The sequence below is a fragment of the Ciconia boyciana genome, chromosome 11, assembly GCF_034638445.1.
Source record: "Ciconia boyciana chromosome 11, ASM3463844v1, whole genome shotgun sequence".
Taxonomy (NCBI): domain Eukaryota; kingdom Metazoa; phylum Chordata; class Aves; order Ciconiiformes; family Ciconiidae; genus Ciconia; species Ciconia boyciana.
This window is the reverse complement of record NC_132944.1, coordinates 3,813,075-3,833,928: the sequence shown is the minus strand read 5'-3', so window position 1 is coordinate 3,833,928 and position 20,854 is coordinate 3,813,075. Positions and strand designations below refer to the sequence as shown.

General features: G+C 39.2%; 1 protein-coding gene across 1 annotated transcript in view; it reads left to right on the top strand.

Annotated features, from left to right (window-relative positions):
* Window positions 1–5,392: 5,392 nt before the first annotated feature.
* ATP2B2 (ATPase plasma membrane Ca2+ transporting 2) overlaps window positions 5,393–20,854 on the top strand; it is a 440,022-nt gene continuing 424,560 nt past the window's right edge. The window contains exon 1 of the mRNA XM_072875775.1: window positions 5,393–5,542. The gene's annotated coding sequence lies outside the window, so the exon portion shown is untranslated. The remainder of the gene's footprint in view (window positions 5,543–20,854) is intronic.

The following is a 20,854-nucleotide window of genomic DNA, read 5'->3' as shown; positions in this document are numbered from 1 at the left end:
TTTGCAACATGAATTCTGTGTTATTGATAAATATTTTATTTTAGGAATTTTGTGTAGTATTTTTTCTGGAAACTTCTACTGAAACCATTGATGACAACCATTATTCTGTTTCCCCTTGGGAAACTGCTGTAGAAAGCAAGGATTGGCTTTTAAATCTATAGGAATGTTGAGACAAGTTTGCCCATACTCAGTTTGTCTTCCAGTACTGACTGTTAGATGCTTTGTTTTCACTGTTTTTTTGGATTCTAGTCTTACTTCTGAAATGACCCACATCCCATGTCCAAGGATTTAATTATCCTCCACGTTCAAAATCTTTGTTACTAGCACTAAGGATTATGCAAACCGTTGTCTATTTTGCTCTATCAGTATTTTTTCTCGGAAAACAAAGTCAAACAAATAGTTGAAAAATCAAAAGAAAAGAACCATATTTGAGGAGATTATTTGTGATTATGACTACTGTCCTCAAAATACAGCTAAAAGTTGTCTTTTTTCTTAACTTTAAAATAACTGTGCTGTGATTTAACACTCAATAGTTCAGTGTCTTTTGTTTTTCACATGTACAGTGTTTTCAGGGTTTTTAATTCAACACTGCATCCACTTGAGCATTTTCCCTCATGTACTTTTTTGTGAATAGATTCAATGAAATATGTAAGTGGTTCTTAATATGATGCCATTCTTACTAAAAATTTCAATTTTGCCAACTGATTTCTCACAGTAATCTGTGGAATGGATGTTATATAGGTTTTTTAATTTTTTTAAAGCAAACGCTGCATAACTTAAGAGGATTGTCTGAATGTGTTGCAAAAAGTTCTGAATATTGCAAAAAGCTCTTTCTCACAATTTACTCCATGCATCTAAAAGAACTTTGTGACTGCTAATGAGTTCAGAGGTAAAAAAAGGTATGCTGCCCCCATTTATACACATGTATTCAGTAGATTATGACAAACCAAGTCAGATTATGCATCTGGCAAACTAATTTGTGATCCTTTCAGAAAATACACAATCATAATATTACGGTCTCTCCATTCGCCATATTCTTCTGGCTCTTTTTTGTTGTGGTGGTTTTTGTATCCTTTTTTTGCAGGCTTCTTGTTGTTTGGTGGGGGGTTTTGTTTTGTTTTGTTTTTGAATAAAGGTATTGTGGACACCTCCACCAAGTTCCAAATGCCACAGAAAATGGCCTTTTATGTGGTTTCTGACTAAGGGCTTTTGGGTGCTAGATCATCAACTTTGTGTCAGGTTTAACAAATTACTTACAGTTTGAGAATTCTTTTTGCCAGGGAAGCACCAGATTTATTTTATAGAGAAATCAGTTGGTAACTTTTAGTCAATCTTATTTCTAGCCAGGGTCACTAGTGCCAACAGGGTCAACTATGGGTCAACTTTGGGCCCTGTGTCTGGCCTATACAATTGCTTCTAACATCAGATGGATGTTGAAGTCCCTCTACTTTTTGCATAGCTGAAGCTAGGCCATATCAAGGTCATTTCATGTAAGTGCAAATAGAATGTGCGCTTTGCACTTGACTATTTTTGCTTTGATACAGAATTAGAACTGCAAAATGATGGTTGCAGAATATCCCAATATATCTAATAATCCTTTGAGCAACCTTTTTTTTTTTTTAACAAAGCAGAGGGCAGATTTTCATTATCATCTCCTAGTCTTCTCCTATAGTGCATATGGCATTCAAACGTTAAATGCAAAAAGCAACTTCCTCATGCTGACTGCTATAAAACTTCATGGCAATGTCACAGAAGGCTGTGCCACTGTCACAGCCTTTATCTGTCATTACTTTTGCTCTTAAAAACAATAGAGGTTTAGGACTGGTTGGCTTTTGACTGGGAGACTGTGATGTGAGGGTGTGAAATTACTGCAAGAGATCACACTGGTGATTCACAGGGATATGCTTTCCACTGTATCAGATGCTGGACTTATGCCATAGTTTGGTGGCATATGATACCATGGGAGTTTTTTCTTAATAGCAGCTAAGGCTGGGTCTGAACATTCTGGTAATTAGATGCCCAAATTCATTATAAAAGAGTAGGACTTCATGGCTGCGAGTCAAATATGGGTACTCCAAATATCATTCCTGGTCCTCATATTTCACAAAGCTCTGTACTGTTGTATAATAACTCCTTGTACAACATTTTTGCCTGCTTTGTAAAGAATGATGACAGGTTTTACGATTGCACTTTGCTCTGTTAATCTACGTACTACTACATTTTTGGCAGACCAAGTATTCTTCACTTTCATTCTTAGTGTTGCCATTTGGCACCAGCAACACTTCAGAGGTAAACTCTGTAAGTGCATAAGGATTCCTTGGGATGGAAGATGTTATGTATATACGATATGAAAACATCATAGTTACATGCTTTAATACATACATCTACTTTTAGAGGTTTCATAAAGGATGTTAAAATATGAATAGCTATTTCATTCTAACACAATACAGCCAAACTGTTAAGTTGTTGAATTGGCATCCATTATCCCCTCCTTTTTGAAATTTCCTTGAAATTCCTCCTCCGTTTTGTTAGTGTGGAAATTGAGCTCTAGGGTGTGAATATGTGAAGCTGAAACCTGAGAAGAACTGTCTGACAAGTATAATTCACTATTAGATTATTCAAACTTGAGGCAAGTATAGTGCCTAAGTGTTTGGTGATTACATGATCTCTGCTCCTTTACATTCGTTTGACAAAGTAGATTACCTCCACTATGCATATATTCCCCCGTTAACCAGGAAGATGAGGAAGAATTTAAAGGAATATCTAAACTTCACCTTAGGCGAGAGAATGTGCAATGAATTTAGAGAAAAACATAACGCAAATGGTCCTAATCTCCAAAACATATTGAGAAGTGTTAAATTATAGTAGATTAGTTGATGCTGTTGTTAACATCACGCTTTATCTTGTAGTATTATTAAAACCTGTACACATAAGAGGTTGAGTTCCTGGAAATACTGTCGTAAAAGAAAAAGATCTCCAAAGGAAAAAAGAGATGCTGAGACCTCTGTCATGTACTCTCTATAAAAATATGAGGATAGCTTCTAAAGCTGTCAGAAACTTAAGACATTCTGTATGACTGTTCACATGGGAAAAGATTTGCATAGGCAGAAGATGTTAAAATGAAGAAAGCTGCCCTGTCATTCATTGTTTATCACAAGTGATAAACAGCCATGCACTTCGGCTATTTCACCATGATTTTAAAAATCAGTCGTAGGGGCTAAATATCTTAACATGGAGCGGAGGCAAGGAAAGTAATAATTTGTTTGTACTGCTCTGGCGTTATTAGTCCCAGCTGCAGTAGCTGACCAGCTGTAGATGCTATGATGTGATGAATCATATGCTCAGAGACTGTCTTTCTGTGCAATATTTAAATCCTGAGCTCTGCACTGTGATGTTAGTGACACTAAATTCCACACACAACCACACTGGAAACACTGTTACTGTTTAACAGGTGCGGTTGTGTGTGGAATTTAGTATTCTTGTGAAAACAGTCTGTAGGATGTAATGTTTTTATGCAGCGCAGAATTATCAGCCAAATGTGTTTGCATGCAGCTAGTAAGAATGCACATCTAATGCTTTTCAAATAGTACTCCAGTCATCTGCTTTAAATGATTAATAAGCACAAGCTGAAAATAGCACCACATTTACCTAATGTTTGCATGATTATTTTTGTAAACATTTCATTCAGGCTTTCTCTGCCATCTTTCTAAGCATTGTCAAAACAGAAATGTTGCTATTCTTGATTATTTTTTCTCAGTTTGTTTGATCTTCCTCATGACCCAGAGAGATGAGCAGGGGAAAGCACCAGAAATGTTGATTCTCAGTTGACAGTAAACATGTGGTTTAAGATCAAATGAGAAAACTAATCTAGATATTTGCAGAATAGTTACAGATTTATAATTTTTTTCAAAGCTAGTAACTGAACTTGATGAGATCTACAAGTCTGTATTTTGCTAACGAGCTTGTCTGAAAGCACTACAAAAATATGGTCACAGCTTCTCCTGGTTTTAAGTAAGTTAGAAATAGTTTTAAAAGATGTGGAGGGATTTGTACTTTTGTTATGTTGGCTGTCCTACTTTTTTGTTAAGTCCTTGCTGAGATAAGGTTAAGACTGGAATTTAAATGGTGTTAAGGAAACAGCCAAGATAGTAATCAGAATATAATTAACAGTGTATCATCTCTCAAATAACCAGGGCTGGCCAGCACTGCTACTCACCAATAAAAAGCAGTGGAAGATTTCCAGTTTTCCAAGTAAAATGCTAGTGTTGTTCGCTGTAGCAGTCTACAGGTGTTGTGTGATGTGTAGAAATCCTTTACACCAAACAAAAATCTATCCTATCTACCAAATATTTTTTTTTTGCTGTTCAAAATTTGCTCTATTTCAGTTCAGCTTTGGAGGCATTCGGTAACTGGTTTTAACTCTCATGGTGAAAAGATTATATGGCACAACAGAACTGTTATGAAATCTAATTTAAGCTTATGTGTAAAACCAGGAAGGTTTGATTAAATACATCAACTACTCTGGAAGCATTTCAGAGATGCCATCCTCTTTTTGGCAATGTTGTGAGGAAAAGTAGTATCTTCAAATCTATGTTGGGGGGGGGGTTTGACTAATTTTCTAATACTGGAATGTTAGTTCCTCAGTCTATGTAATGTACATCATCTGTACATCGTACTTCCTTCATAAAGTGAAAATATACATACATTTTTCCACAGGTCCTATGTCCCCGGGCAGGACTCTCCATGTCTCAGAATCAGGGTCAGGCCTTCTCCTTGCGATTTTTGGGGAATTCTGACTAAAAACTGTGAGTATTAAGAAAAAAGAAAAAAAAAAAAGCGGGGGGCGACAAACCTTTACTATTGACAGCCGCGGTTAAATCCGCTCTCTCTGAGGTGGGGTCAGAGCTGCCCTCACCTGCACGGCGTCTCCGCGCGTTTCCCGCCACTGCCCCGACATCTTGCGAGCACCCGCGGTGTGAGAGGCAAATTTTAACGTAATAACTTGAACAGTATAAAACTGGGGGGGGGGTGTCCCCACGCCCCCTCAGGACGCCCCTTCTCCGGCCCTCTGATCCCTGCGGCGGCCCCAGCACTCCTCCGCGGGGCTCTCGGCCCTGAGGGGTGCCCCGGGCGGGAAGCCAGGGCCGAGGCGCGGAGGTGGGGGCGCCGCTGCGCGCCTCCTGGAGCCCCGGCGGAGCTGGGCGCGGCGCCGGCCTCTCCCCGCTGAGGGGAGCACCAGCCCTGCCGGGGGAAGCGAGGCTCCGCTGGGGCCGGCACCTCGGCGGGGAGGGGAGAGGCACTGCCTGCCCGCTCGCCCCGCTCCCTCCCCCAGGGTTTCCCCGCTCGCCGCGGCCCCGCTAAGTCTGACGGAGCGCCGCCGCCGCCCACCGCAGCGCAGCGGCCCGGCGCAGGAGGGAGGCGCCGTGCGCGGCCCGACTCCCCGGGCGCCGCCGCTGAGGGGACAGCGGCCGCCTCCGCGCTCCCGGCGGCTCCGCTCCGCTCGGCTCCGCTCGGCTCGGCTCCGCTCCGCTCGCCGGCTCAGGTAGGAGCGGGAGCCAGAGCCTGGCGCGGCCCGGCTCCACCGGCGCAGGGTGGGGGGGGGCTGTGGGGAGCGGCGACCCCCGGGGGCTGCCCCGCGCTGAGGTGACCTTGAGGCGCGGGGGGCATCGGGGGAGCGCTGCCTGGGGCGGCGGTGGCGGGAGCCCGCCGGGGCCAAGCCTGCCCCGGAGGGGTGCTGGGGGCAGCGGGAGGCGGCTGAGGGATGTTGTCGGGCGGTGAATGGAGACGGCTCTGCCGAGGGCTCGCTCTGCGGGACGGGAGGGCTGTGTGGCAGCCGGCCGCGCTGCCGCGGGGTAAAACCACCTCACACAACCCTTCGGTCTCGGTCTGCTTCAAGCCCGGCGGTTTCTTTAGTGACAGGAATAGGAGCGCGCAGCTCTCCCGTGCCCTGTCGGGAAGCCAGAAGGCTGGGAGCTGGGTGGCGGCAGCGAAGCCCAGTGCTGGCCCGCCCGAGGCACAGCGGTCCCCGGGCGAGCGTCGCCGCGCCCGGCAGCACCGCGCCCGGCGGGGGGCTGCGGCTGGCGGGAGCCTGAGCGACCCCGGGGACGGGCTCTGGGGCGCCAAGTTTCAGAAGGTGACGCTCTTCTGAGAAATATTTATTTGGGAGAGTTAGAAGGAGGTTTCTGCCCCTCAGTCCCGCTCCTTCGGCTGGGTTGTGTGAGATGATGAGCTGATGGAAGAAGCCCCTCGGGAGCGCCGTCGCCGCCGTGCCCACGGGCGGGGGAACCCGCCCAGCTCCTGCGCCTTCAGCTGAGCTCCGGTACGGCGGGGTTGGGGCTTTTTTTCTTTTTTTTTTCCACTGCGGGATTTAAATATGTTTTACAAGCCGTAGTTTTCAAAGCCTCGCAGTACTCCAGTGAAGTGTTAAGAGCACCTTAGAGCCCGAGAAAAACTGCGGTGGAAGATAACTTTCCCTGGGTCACCCAGTAAACCACCCGCCGAGGTGCCCCTGGATCCCGGCTCAGGTGTCAGCTGGAGTCCCCGTCGCCACCACCTTTGCACGGATGTCGTCAGGGGTCGTGCTTTCCTGTCATCACTGAACATAATGGATTATTTTTCTAAAATTTTGTTTTAGAGACTGCACTAGAAATGTGAAAGAAGGAACACTGTCTTCCATTACGTATCTTTGAAAGGCCTGTTGTACTGCAGGTGGAAGAAACATCTCTTTTACTAAATTAAACTGTCAAAAAGTTTACTTCTTTCTGTGTACTTCTTGCTGATCATTTTGGCTTGTATTTTTTTTCCTTCTTATTGTTGTGCTGTTTTATCACTTTACACCAACACAACTTAATCCTGTGCTAATACTTTCTTTACTTTCTTTTTATTTAAAGCGTATTTTGTAGTAAAGTCATATTTGAGAATCATGGATACCAAGATAAGGTGCTAGGAAGATAGGCAAGCTGAAAGCAATGGTGTAGAGTAGGACTTCACTGCTGCTGAAATAAACTAAAATGTAAGTTTATAAACAGTGTGAAAGTTGACACTGCTGTAACCAACTCCCAGACAGTAAAAAGAAATGTTTTAAAGAATCTTTAAATCTTTTAAAGAAATCTTGCTGGTAGATACTGCAAACCCTTAGTTACGTAAGCAGTTCTTTGAAACTGAGTGGGACTGCATGCATACGGTCATGTTTGCAAGTAGCACTTCATTTCTGATCCTGTCCACTCATTTACATGTGACTAATTTTCATGTGGTGGCTCAAATAGAATTCAGCATTTTCATGACTTTTATGTGAAGAAGCGGTTGCTTGTGTATGTGTCTGTATCTTGCTAATAAACTAGCTCAGTATTCTTTTTAATGACTTTATGATCTGATGGTGAGCTCCATTTTCAAAGTGAGTGTTGCTATAAGTTCTTCCTAAAGCAAAAGAATATGTATTAACTGTTCAGTTTAGTGTCAATATTAACATTTTCACTTTAACATTTAATGGAATTAATGTTTTGTTTAATCTTACAATGCAGGGTATTATGTTACCTTTACTTCGTATTTGATATCATTACCAGTATTGTCCTTTGCTCACATGCTATAAATCCAGGACCACAACCTCTTGATTATCCAGGCTATTGACTGTGATATTGAGCCAAATTTCTGGCATGTCTCTATCCAAACCATATCTTTTAACCATTCAATTGCCTATTTCCTGATTATGCTAAGTAAATTTTTATTGGTTTTGACAAGTTCCATGGGGAGATAATGGGTATACTTATATGGTGTCCCGTAGTGCTGTCACGTCAATGGGATTCATTTTGGGGGAGTGCAATGGGGAGAGCGAATGGACTGTTATAATAGCCAGTAGGTTTGGTTTGGTTTTTTGGTCATTTGAGATGCCCCAGGGTACCCTCTTGGCCTTTCAGACCACTTCAGAGGGCTTCGAGTCTTCACTATGTCCCATATCAGACACAATAGGGGAGCACCTCAGATAGCATTAGCTGCCTCTCTGTAGATGGCTGAGTCAAACCTGGTGCATTTGTCTGGATCCTTACTCTTTGTTAGCTAAGAATAAAGTGCTGCAAATCACCACAGTAACTTTAGTGATGTGACTAGAAAGTAGGACTATTTGTCTGAATGTAGATAACCTCTAGGTGTTAGCTTAGAGTTTATCTACATCAACAAAACCTGCATATTCTGGTTATTTGTCCAAAACTTATAATAGACAGTTTAAAGTATAGAAAGTGAGGTTACAAAGAAAATTCTAATGCTCAAAATACCCCAAAACTTGCATTGTAACTTCAGAATAGGTGCAGGGTGATGAGTGCAGTTGGGGAAAAATATCTGTGTTGACCATGAGGAAAAGCAAAGTAATTATACAAGAGTTAAGTGATTGTTCTAGTGACAGTCTGATGGGAGGTGATAGTGGAGGAGATAATTTGGAACAGGAAGAATGTTTACATTTAAACAAAATTGTGTGGCTGCTGAAATCTTTTAAAATAAACATTTGAACGCAGTTCAAACTTCTGATGAAGCTTACCATTGGAATGTGTATGTCAGATATACTTAAGAATTCTGTTTGAAAACAAAGCTTTACATATAATGTATACTGTGCACTAAGTATTTGCAATTTGCAAAATTCAAAGTGGAACTTAAGTTGTCCTTTGAAAGAAAAAATATGTAAAAACTAACTAAGTAAAGATAAGTATAAATGCAGACTGTTTATTTTAAGAATAGAAGTAGCAAATGCAAAAGGATAAAATAGTTTTAATTATCTGAAAAGAAAAAAAAATTAAATCTTTGAGAAAGGAAAAGGGAGTGTGGACAAATAATATTTACGTGTAATAAGATAGTAGACTTGACAGTAATGTGTGTCATAGTGGCTGACACATGTTGGTCTCGGTATATTCATGCTACAAAAGTATTGGTTACATCAGAAAGGCTTATTTTTTGCCAAAGCCTGCTCTGAAAAAGTTTAATCTTCCACAAATGGAGTTATTTAGTAGTGAAATATTTCAGACTTCCATTTTATAGGTGTGACCAACTCTTTCATGTGTATTGGATCTAATATAGCATATCCTAAGTGATGCATTAACTGACGTTTTCCTGGGTCACCCCATACACATCAGCATGGACTTGTATCTAAAGGTCATTGTGTAAAAGGCCTTGTTTTCACATATTTTGAACCTTACGTTCAGAATTCCTGAATATTTTGTAACATATAAATAAAATAGCTGATGTGCTGCAGGTATGCCCTCCACACACTGGAATGTAAACCAGAAAGGCTTTAAATGTTTCTTGGAGGCAGAAGTTGCTACATATTTAACACGTACAATAGGAAGTGTACTTTGGAGGGTTCGTTGCATACGTTTAAGTGTGCAGAAAAAGACATGATTTCTGAAGAGCTTGAGTTTCTTCAGTCTGAACGCTCAGGTCAGTGCCCTCATAGCCTCAATCGCAATCCTCTTGTGGAAGCTTATTTACCTGCTTTCAGCTATTTCTCTCTTCTGATCTAAAGGCCTCACATTGCTGGCAGATTTTATAGTCTTCCCATCACTCCTGTTTCAAGGCCATACGTCCCAAGAACTGCTCAGCTTCCAGAAGTTGCCATATTTGGAGTGCCAAATACTTGTGAAGGCAACGTTGTGGTGCAATTTCTGAACGTCTGGGAAAGAGCAACAACAGTGATATTGTGTACTAGGTAGTACAGTTGTCATAATACAAGAATCTTTGTTTGCACAATGAATTTATTCATTGTATGTATAGTGGAACACCTTTAAAAAGTAATAGTACTGGGTTTTTCAAAACCAAAACTGCTTTCTTTCACTGGGGCTTCTTGTGAAGGAGGTACTATGTTCTGCCTGTGTGTAGTAGTCTGATTATGTATGCATTGTGTGTATATATATATATGGAAATCATCACATAGGTTTGCAAATCCATCAAGGAAGGATTGATTTTAATTGTTGAAGGGACAGGATTTGGAGGTGCAAGACTGAATCGCGTTTCCCCCTCACACCCACCAAGCTTAGCAGCAGTTTAGCCTTGGATGTGCATTTCAAATTTTGAAAAACTTTGTGCAGTATGGAGCCCAGAATACTGAAGCTGTCTCTGTTCAGCATTTATATTTCTAAGATTAATAAGTCATTAATTCCATAGTGTTTGGGGAATTACCTTTAGCCTAATTTATTTATTAATATGCCTAAAATAACTTATATTGAACTTAATGAAAAGTGCTTCTAATATAAAATCTTCCAGCAGGGATGAAGAGTGTTTACAAATATTGCAGCTGCTGATGTGGACTTCATATTACATGCATCTCTTCTTAAAATGCTTTAGGATTCAGGAGTTTTCAGGTAAATAGGAGCTTTTTTTTGGTCATTAACAGTGAGGCTAACACCTAGCATATTCCTTTTGATATGTTGTTATGAGCAGGAGATACTTTTCAAGCCTCTGGATAGCTTTACTGTGCAAAAGTCACAGTGTCACCTTGAATGTATTTGCTGATCATATATATTCTATCCTGCTTATTGACTAGTGGTTCTTCATCAGTGGAAGTTATTCCTACTAATGGGAAGTCTTCCATCATGGAAGATGTGATTGCATTCAGCAGAACATACAAAATATTCCAATATATGGGCCTATCCAGCATTTCAGATTTTGTAATGCAGGTATTTTCTTGGTATTTTAAACCTTTTTGTAATATTGTTATTATTTAAACAGGATAATAATGTTTAAGAGGATTGAAATAACAGGAAGGTTGTTTTCAGGGAATGTTCTCTGTAACCAAAATTGGAAACTCCCAATAGGTTGATGGGTTCCTAGAAAAGATTCTAATAGGCGTCCCGAAATGTTTTTAAGCAGGAGTATTAAATGAGGAGATTTATGATAATCAAGAGCAGAAACGTTCTTTGCTATCATCAGATTTCTTAGCAATTCTGTTGATGGCAATTGCTGAAGCTTAAGGTAAATTCAGTTTATTCCAAAAAAATGAAGATTTTTATTCTTTGTCATATGAGGAAATTGATCTGTGCATTTTTAGGTGCTGACCTACAGTCACAGTAAAAGCCAAATGGTAGTTTTGAGAATAAACTTACACCAAAAAACTAATTGGTGTCAATATTAGGTGTATATGCAACTGCTTTGCTGCATTGAAGTTGTAGTCTTAAGTTCAAGTGTAGTTTTAATGCACTGCTTTATTCTACAAAATCTACATGTTCACCAGCATTTTTCTAATGTGTGAAGTATTTTACTAGCTTTAAATCAGTTTTTGTGGACTAAAAATAGAAGACTGGCATGAGTTTTGGCCTATAAATAGTAGAAAGTAATTACATGAAGACAAAATGTCCAAATTTTATCTGGAAAAGATCTATTCCATGTTACTGGGTTCTTCTTAATTACAGTAAGTACCAAGTGTCCAAAAGCCCTGACAAAAACTAGGCCCATTTTTGGCTAAATGTGCAAATGACATAAGAATAATTCTGGAAGAGGTAGAATGATTCTTCTTGAAAGGTTAAATACTCTGAAAAATTAACGTGTAACACACTGTAGCCCTGCTGATTCTGTGTCAAGTGCTAAAAATTTGAGAGCAGTAGGAACAAGAAAATGCCATTATGGTCTGTGAGGGCTTGGTGTTAATAGGTTTGTTTCCTCCAGAAGATACAGTATTATGTTGCTTTTTGTGTGACCCAAAAGTGTTCCCTCCATATTTTTCCTTGGCACCGCTGACATTTATTGCTCCCTAGCTAAATAAGATGATAAGGCAGAGTTGCATTTACTGTGAATTTTCTTGTGATTTCTTTTTCTTCCTTTTTTTGACTCTGGTTTTGCAAGTTTCTGGAGAGTAGACAAAAATGGAAAAGTTACTTTATGTGAGGCACTCCTGTTATACATCCTGGTATGACATATGCCTTTTTTAAAAATACCATTATACTATTTGTTACTTACAGTCTACAGTGGCTTCCAAATCCCTTCCCGCAGAACTCAGCTGATCTCTATTTTGTGTTTTTGCTTGATTTCTAGATTTGCACTTGCTCTGCTTGCAGTTTACTTTTCAACAAGTTCTTCAATATATTAAGTTCTATTTTGAATTTTGATATTGTCCACTTTGTGGATTTAAGGTGATATGAACCCTTGTTGCTTACTTCACAAACATTTTTCTCTACTGGAATTTGTTTACATATATAGCCAGCTGTGAGATCTATTCTTGCAGTGTGCCATGTGAAATTGCATTCCATTGACAGTGAATTTTAGTAATAACTTTTAATTTGTGTGATGGTTTGTTTGTTTGTTTTTTAAGAAACTTCGCACCCACTAAGCTGCAATTTCATATCAGTCCCCTGCTAAGCTGTGATTTCATATCAGTCCTTACTGTCCTATGAAAATACTGTGTTGGACAGTTACTGAAAGCCTTACTGTAGCCAGTATAAAGTGCCTATTACTGCTTCTTCCTTCTTTAGTAGGCCAGTTACCATATCAAAAAGGAAATTTCATTGGTTTGATGTTTTGATTATTTTCACTTGATCCTTCAGGTGCTTATGTGATGATTTAACTTGTTTCAGCATCTTCCTGGGTATAAAAGGGAGGTGGATTGGTTTGGAGTTTCTTGAGTCAGACTTGCTTCTCCTTTTGAAGTTGCATACTATTTTTGCCTCTGCACAGTCCTTTGGGAACTCTACCCTTCCTTTGTGCATTATTGAATATAATAGCTAATGTTTGGGGATGGCTTTAGGTAATTCCTTAAGTACTCTGCAGTGAACTTCATAATTCTCTATCAAACTCAGTATGTCTGGCTTCTTTCAGTATTTTTTAGCCTATTCTTTTTTCTTCAGGCCTGTAGTCCTGTCTTCTTGGTAAAAATCACTTTAGAAAATTTTTTGCTTTTCATTATCCTTTAGATGGAGACATTAAAAGAATATGAAGGGAGGTACTGAATACTTCAGCTTTCTCTTAACCATCTGTTATTTTCTCTCCTTTCCCATTAAATCCTAGAACCTCCGCTTATCTTTGTCTCCCGCTTACTGCTGCTGTATTTATAGTTCCTTTTCCTATTGCCTTTTTATGTCCCTCATTAGTTGTTGATCCTTTTGTGTGTTGGCTCATCTGGATCATACCTGAGCCATTCTCTTCTACTTGTTCTTTGTTAAATCCTCTTGTTTCACCTTTTGTACAATCTCTTCTGATAGTCAAAGCCTTTAAAGACTCTGGATGTAACCGTAATAGTCTCTTACAATGCTTCCTATATTCCCTCTGCACTGAGATAATCTGTTGCACTATTTTATACAGGCTTTGTTGATAACTATCAGTTTTGCTGAACTCCTTGATCATCTCTTCAAGAGATGTTAAAAATCATTTGGCTGAGTTTGCTGAAGTTGCTGCCCTGAATTCCACTTCTTTTTTTGTGCTTCTTTCACATCTTCCTTTCAATATGCTAGTGAATTCTCTTGACTTGTGATAATGCTTACTTGAAATGTATTGCTGCCCTTAAAATCTCAGCCAATGCTTTCCTATTAATCGGAATAAAATACAACTCCAGCTTTAGTAACGTCTTCCATGTTCATACCTTTATCTTGTTAGCACAGCTCCACCTTGATAATGTAACATGTTTCCTCCTCAAGGGAGCAGCATGAAAAGATTTAAAAAATGCATGTATGTGATGGCTAGGGCATGGGACGGAGGAACTAAGACTCTTTGTGTTTTTACTTGCTTTGTTAGGGGACGTTTTCTGCCTTCATACAAGTTGCTTGCCTTTGCTGGGCTGTTGTATTAGATTAATAATTAAACTGCTACAGTATGCACCTAACCTGCCTGTTTCAAGGGTTAATTCATCACTACTTGTAAAGCTGCTGAGAATTTTGGACAGAAAATACTGTTGTAAGTGCAAAGCACTGTTTGTATCTTCAAGATATTTCTAATATTATTCAAAGCGGCTTACTTAAATAGGAGTGAAGTGTGGTAGGTTCTACCTATACACAAACGGCCAATGCTCTTCTCTATGTGAAAACATCAGGTTTTTTGGTGTTGTTCTTGCAGGCACTGTTCTGAGAACCAGTGCATTTCAAGTAGAAGAACCTGCCTAGAACAGAATACCCTTTCAGTTAAAATTTCATCCTGCCCTAGGGAGGGAATATCACATTTGTAAACTTAGCACTAAGTGTTGTGTTCTTGTCAAGAGACCATTTCCAAGTAATATTTATGGCCTGACTGTCAAATAAGCTATAGATAACGCTGCAGAAATATTTAATGTATTAAGGGCAGGATTTTTAAAAAGGGGAGGAATGGAAGCCAAATGGAATTTTAAGTCTTGTTGGTTTGTCAGTGGGATTTGTGCATCTATAAGTTGGATGTTTTTGAAAATTGCACTCGAAATTGGTGACTAATAGAGATCTTCCCATGATAATGGTATAAAAGGCTTACAAGTTACCATTAATAATTCAACTGAACATCATTGGAGTCTGATTCAGTATCTCCTGAAAACGATGAGAAGTTTCATTGATTTTAATGGCTTTGGGTTAAGTTGTTAGGGCGCTCTGATGAAATCATGTGCTTTTGGGGGATCATTTTGCCCCTTCCAATGCTTCTAGGTAGCCAGAGTTGAAAGTCATAAGTTACAGGAGAAACAGATGATGGAGTCTTCTTTGATGCTGTTTATGTGCAAGTATTTACAAGGTTGCATAAGATCCTGTTCCCCTGAGTGCAGGAAGAATCAGGCAAAGTGAGTTTCTCTCTGCTAGCTTTCCACAGCAAAAGCTCAGTGGTGGATTTTCCTGGGAAGGGAAGTGGGAGGTGGGCTACGAAGTAGCTATTACTGCTGTGCAGCATGGGCTCTGCATCAAACGAAAGAGCAGAGGTGCCCTGCCTTCCCTCCCAGCCTCCCTCCATCAGCGCATAGGCACATCCGATGCCGCAGCCTTTACTGTTACGCACCACTGAGGAGCTGGCTGTTTTCGTCATTCCTTCTCTTTTGTTGTCTTTTACTGTCTGCTTCTCCTCTTTCATTTTACCTCTCTCTTTCCATTCTCAAAAAATATCTAGATGAATCCTTTCCCCTTAAACCATTTGAATTCCTAAAGTCTTATGTTTGATATTACTTTGGATGGAAACATGCCTTTTACAGCTGTTTGAAATGAGGGATGTCAATTAAACCTACCAGTTTTATCCAACCGGATTTTCAAGCGTCCCAGAAGCACAGCACTGTCTTTGGATAATCTGTGTATAAATATAAAAAATAGAAGCCCCATGTATATTTGTGGGGGACATAAAATCTATAAAAGAACAACAGTGGATCACTGGTATTGTTAATAAAGCAGACATAATATTTAGAGATTTTTAGGGAGATGTGGAATTTTTGTTATCATATCAATATCTGTGAAAAGAGATTGGTTAATCAAATCAAAGATTTGTGAAAATATGTTCATTAACACTGAAAGATGAGCTGATAGGTCCAGATCCCTCTGCAATGGAGAGAGATATTTTTCTAAATGAAAATACAGAGGTACTGGTGTTGAACTGGAATTCATTTGGAAGTATTTTTGTCTTCTCACAACACCACTCAGTGCCTTTTAGCCGTCTGCCTCTCTGCAGCAGCAACGAGTGTACGACACTGATGTCTTTTCAAGTTGAATAAAATTCTGCTTCAGACGTGACCCTGCCTGAATTTCTCTGTCTGTGGAACAGAGTATTGCACACTGAAAGACACTTGGAGGAGTTGAAATGGATACTTACGGGTGCATACATTAGTGTTTAGTTCCTATGTGAATGCTTTCTTCAGTGCGGGGAGGAGAAAGGCTTTTTCAGCCTCTTATTATATGTGACTTCTGGCTTCATGACTTTCCTATGATTCAGCCTAATTTTTTTTTGCATATTTCTGTGGAAATATGGTGAAAGAAATATGAGATTGGCAGAGCTTTTATGATATCCATTCTGATTTTAAACCTATGACTTCTGGAAGAAAATTGTAGGCCTAAATGCTTTGCTGTGTGAGGGGAAGGTATACAGAAGGAAAAGCCATAGGATGACTGTAAGTGTTGAACAATAAAACCGGAACAAAAAGCTTTCTATAAATAGTGGCATGGTCCCAGTTCAGTGAAGTACTTAAGCATATGCCTAAACCCTTCCTTGTTCAACAAAGCACTTATGTGCATTTGAATTCTGCTGCAATAAAGCATTAAACATCAGGCTTAAGTGCTTTGTTGAATTAGGGGCTGTGTCTATGCAGACAGACCTGGAGAGAAGGGTGGTTTTCTTCACGGGAAAATGGTATGCTGTAAGCCTTTGTGGCATAATATTTTCTATGAAATTTCAGACATTGAGCACTGAGTAATTCACTTGGAGAACTATTGGACATTAAAGTATTAGGGAGTAATTGTGTTCTAATATTCGAAAAATTGTGTTCTTTTGTTATTTGCAAATTGGCCAGACGTAATGATAGCTGTTGCCTTTGTAACAGTAGGACCTGTATTATCTACTAAAGTGAATTTCCAATTTCTTAGTAAAACTAATACAATGAGGATTGTCCTCATGACATCAGTGAAGCAGTCTGTACTCAGGAATTCGAAGCACGGGCTTCTTGATCTGGGTACCCCAGTTAGCACTCTGTCAAGGAATTTTCAAATATGTGTAAAGACCATTTTGGTTCTCAATTTTTGAGTTACCTACATAAGACCTCTTACAAAGGCTTATTTTATCAGAAAATATTTAGCACCTATTGTCTTAAAATTAACTCTAGTTAACCATTTCAATTTTTCAAAGTATTAGTCACTTTTGAAACTATTCTACAGGGATCCTAACTATTGACAGCAATTTTTAGTCATCTTGTCTCAAAAGGCTCCACATAATGTTACCAGTGGTTGTGATGGCTGGCTGGGTCGATCAGAAGGCAATACCTAAAAAGAGTGCTTCGATCAGGCTAAAATAAGGAAAATACAATGCATCCTGCTTTTTTATAACATGGGCGTATACAGCTAACCAGACAATTTTTTCATTTGTAGGAGTATGGAGGTTATAAAACTTACATTTCCATTGGGATGGAAACTTCAGTGTGTCACTCCCTTGTCAGGGATTCTGAGGTACAGACTTGGCTTTTGAGAAACCTGCCCCAAGTCCCTACTCGGATTGACAGCATAGCTTTCACATCTCAGATCACTCAAAATTGATCAGATCCAGGGTTCCCCAAATGCATTTCAGTATATTAGTTATGAGAGTCACCTTCACAGCTAGGATACTTTTTTTTCCTTTCCAATGGAAATCTGGGTGAAGTAGGTAAGTAGTGAGCAGTTGGACTTCTGATAAAGTGAAGTTTTGACCAAAAAACGTTCTGATGATTTAATGAAACAGAATTACCATGGTGATTTGGAGGCCGTATATGTGACAACTGGATCTAGAAGACCACTTTCAAAAATAGTCTTGGAAGTACTGGGACTCTTTAAAAAGAAGTCTGTACAGCCCAAGTCATACCAAGGGCTAATTGCCTATCAAGCACAGTGCTAGAACACGCTGCCTTTGCTTTGTTTACTTCACTGTTTTTCTGTTGAGCAAATCTGTATACCTATTTTGTGTGTGTGCATTAAGTCCCTATCAGGAAAAGCACACTGTAAAAATGGTTAATTCAAATGTTACACATTTGAGCTGATTAAAGAAATTCTAATCTGGATCTTTACATAGGAAGTTATAAAGGAGTTTCATAATTTAAACCAGATCAAGTCTATAAAGTTATAATAAGCTCATGTAAATCTCCCCAGTGTAATAAAGTTGAAATATTTCAACTGTATAATTAAAAACATCCCTCTGTAAATATTTGAGTGAAAGTCCCTTGTTGCTTTACATTTTATTTGATTAGAGCACATATAGCTTTGAAGAAGTGCCGTTTTGATCTGATTCAAAAGGTCAACTGTTACGAATCATGGTTAATGTCATAATGTTCTCTTGCTTTGTATGCTGCATTTGGCACTTTAAGTTATACAAAAGGAGCTGTATCTGTTTTGCACTTACTGTGTGAATGGCAGTTTCTGTAGCAAGGATCAAAATATCTATTAGAGGCAGGATCAAAATACAAAAATCAGTCTGTAGAATGACATATAGCTTCTGTTAAAATTAATGACGTTATACTACATGATGTAATTAAGCAGGTTGGTAGATAAGAAACTAATGAGCCGGACTTCGTGAAATATGCAGACTGAATAACTTCCAATTGGATATTGCTGTGGAAATGACAGATCAGATTGGAAGTAAACTGATGAAGTGTTTGATGATCTAATGCTGAAATGTACGTGTAATAAATCAAACCAGTTTTGCAAAATACAAGTCTCTATCAAGCTTCCTCTTCAAAACACTGAAAATAAGTTCAGCATTTTTAATGAAATGTCTGGGAGCTGTTTTGTTAAGGTAGCATCACAAATAAATTCTTTAATTATTTAGTCCAGTCATGGTGCCAGAGACGTTTAAATCTTGCCTCCAGGAGAAGGAAAAATATTTTTAAGCTATATATCAAGTACCATTACTAATTTTAATTACCAAAATCTTATAATTTTTGATTAAGAAAAAAAATCCAAGAAACTGAGTCACCTTCTATTTCTATTAGGAAAAAAATCCATTTTTCTGTGGTAGGATTTTGGTATGTGTTAGAGGATATTGTGAGTAAAGTTGAACAAAATGATCACGATTACTAAATATTTTTGTTAACTAAATAAAGGAAAACGTAGTGGGGAAACTTGAACAGTCATTATTTCCTTTGCACTCCCTTCTGTGCATTTCTCTGCAGAGAGCTTTCCACAGATTTTAACCTAAGCAGAGCTTCATCAGCTGGATACATTCTCCTCTCTCCCTTCCTCCACCTCCTTGGGAAATTGAAATCAAATTGCATTGTGCTGCAGATTAGTCGTGAGTTGAGTAATCAACTTGCAGAGGCAGTGGTGATCTGGAAGCTTGGTTGTAAGTTCCCCCCCTCTCCCCCAATCCAGTACTGTGGCTTTTTCCTAGATGCTTCCTTTCTGTTTGACATGACCGACAAGTGAATATGGAAGCGCGTGTAGAAGCGTGTGCATAGGAATATGAGAGTAAGATTGTAATAAGGGAGGAAAACAATGTACCTGTCAACTCAGAGCAATTTATATTCTCATTCCAAATTCTTCCTGAAGGTGGAAGGCAGGTTTCCTTCAGCTACGTTCATGTATCAGCTACTGTGTGTGATGGTCTCATGCGTTAACAGGATGGGACTGATGGCATCTTTTCGTATTCACTTTTCTCATTCCTACGCAGCAGGATTGTAGACGTTCAAAGGTGCGGTAACAGTGATCAAAATGTCTTTGTTCTGAGAAACTCAGAATATTTTAAAGTTGTGCGTTGTTTTTTTTTTTTTTTTTTTTCAGTCTGTTATCCAAGATGCTTTTTAGCACCACGAGGGTTGGTAGGAATTGAAGTTCTTTGCAAATGAGTCCAGCTGTGGTAATCGTTGCTGTATTCATAGAAATAACAAAGCATTATTTGTTATTTATATGAATAGCTGTTTGAGATCATTATAAGGTAAAGGCTTATATTTAAATACAACATACCTCAAAAATACACGTCAAAGGATACTTATTAATATATGTAATAATATCTCAGCTTTCTGAGGAACAAATAACTTTTCATGTATGTAGAACTAGGAATTATAAGGAACTTCTGTGAAGTGCTTCCTATCTATAAATATTTGTGAACCCTGCCCAACTGTAGACAGTAAGAAAGGCTGCAGGCTGAAGATTTGGTCTTAGAAGACACCCGTTTCAGTGAGGATGGTGCTAGAATTCTGTAGCAAGTGGGGCACCAAAGGGCTGTGCTTTTTATAGATGAGTTTTTAGCTGTGATGATACAGACAGATTATTAAATTAATTCATTTAATTTTCTGTTTCTGGCACAAGTTTTTCTGTGCATCATCTCCATGATGTTTGGTCGTTTCCTTACAAGTTGTGGTTCCTGGAGTCAGATAGTACTGCAAAATGACCTTTTGTTTCTTTTTTGACTCTCCTTTAAAAAAAAAAAATCCTTTATAATTGTGCAGAAAAAAAATAAAAAATACCCCAAAAGTTACTTTAAAAAGAAACAACCCCCCAATTTTTCTTTTGCCTACTTCCTCATTTTTGGAAGGAGTGACCTGATTAGGAGTTTTTCAATTTCTTAGTAATAACGTCTACAAGATAATTCTGGGGCTGCTTTGGAAGCCAGTTCTCTGCTACAGTAGCCAGCATTAATACAGATGCATGAAGTTCCTAGTGTGTAACATTGCCCTTTCAATGTTCAATTGAGGGTGTAAAATAGCATTTAAACTCACTGTGGCAGGAAGTGCATATGAAGTGGAGTATCCAGTTGCCAGCAGGTTTACGGACACAGAATTATTTAATGAACTTGAGAAAAGTGGCTGAAAATGAAGCAAGTACATATTAAGTTTAAGCCTTGATATGCTCTGTGGTGCCATTTTACTAGAACAGATTACAGAAATCAAGTAGTAGTATTCAGCATTTTGCTGTACCTTTTTTTTTTTTTAAAGAGCTCTTTCCTCTAGGAATTAAACCCAGGTTCTGTTAGATAAGCTCAAACTTAATATCAAAGCACCATCAATAAGGCACTCTTGTCAGCTATGTTATATTGAATTCCAGTGTAGTTATGGTGCGTAGAAACTGGGGTTAGAATAAATCCTCCAAACAATAATTCTAATTGGAGACTTAAACTTAAGAAGATTCACCTTTGCTGGTAGGCTTATTTTAAAAAATATCTGACATACGCAAAAGACTTTTTAAGGAACAGTAAGGTTATAAAATTAGGTAGTCCCAGATTAGGATGTTCTATAATCTCTATTCCCTGGGCAGCCTCAAGAGTGAAGGGGATGCCGTCTGAACTA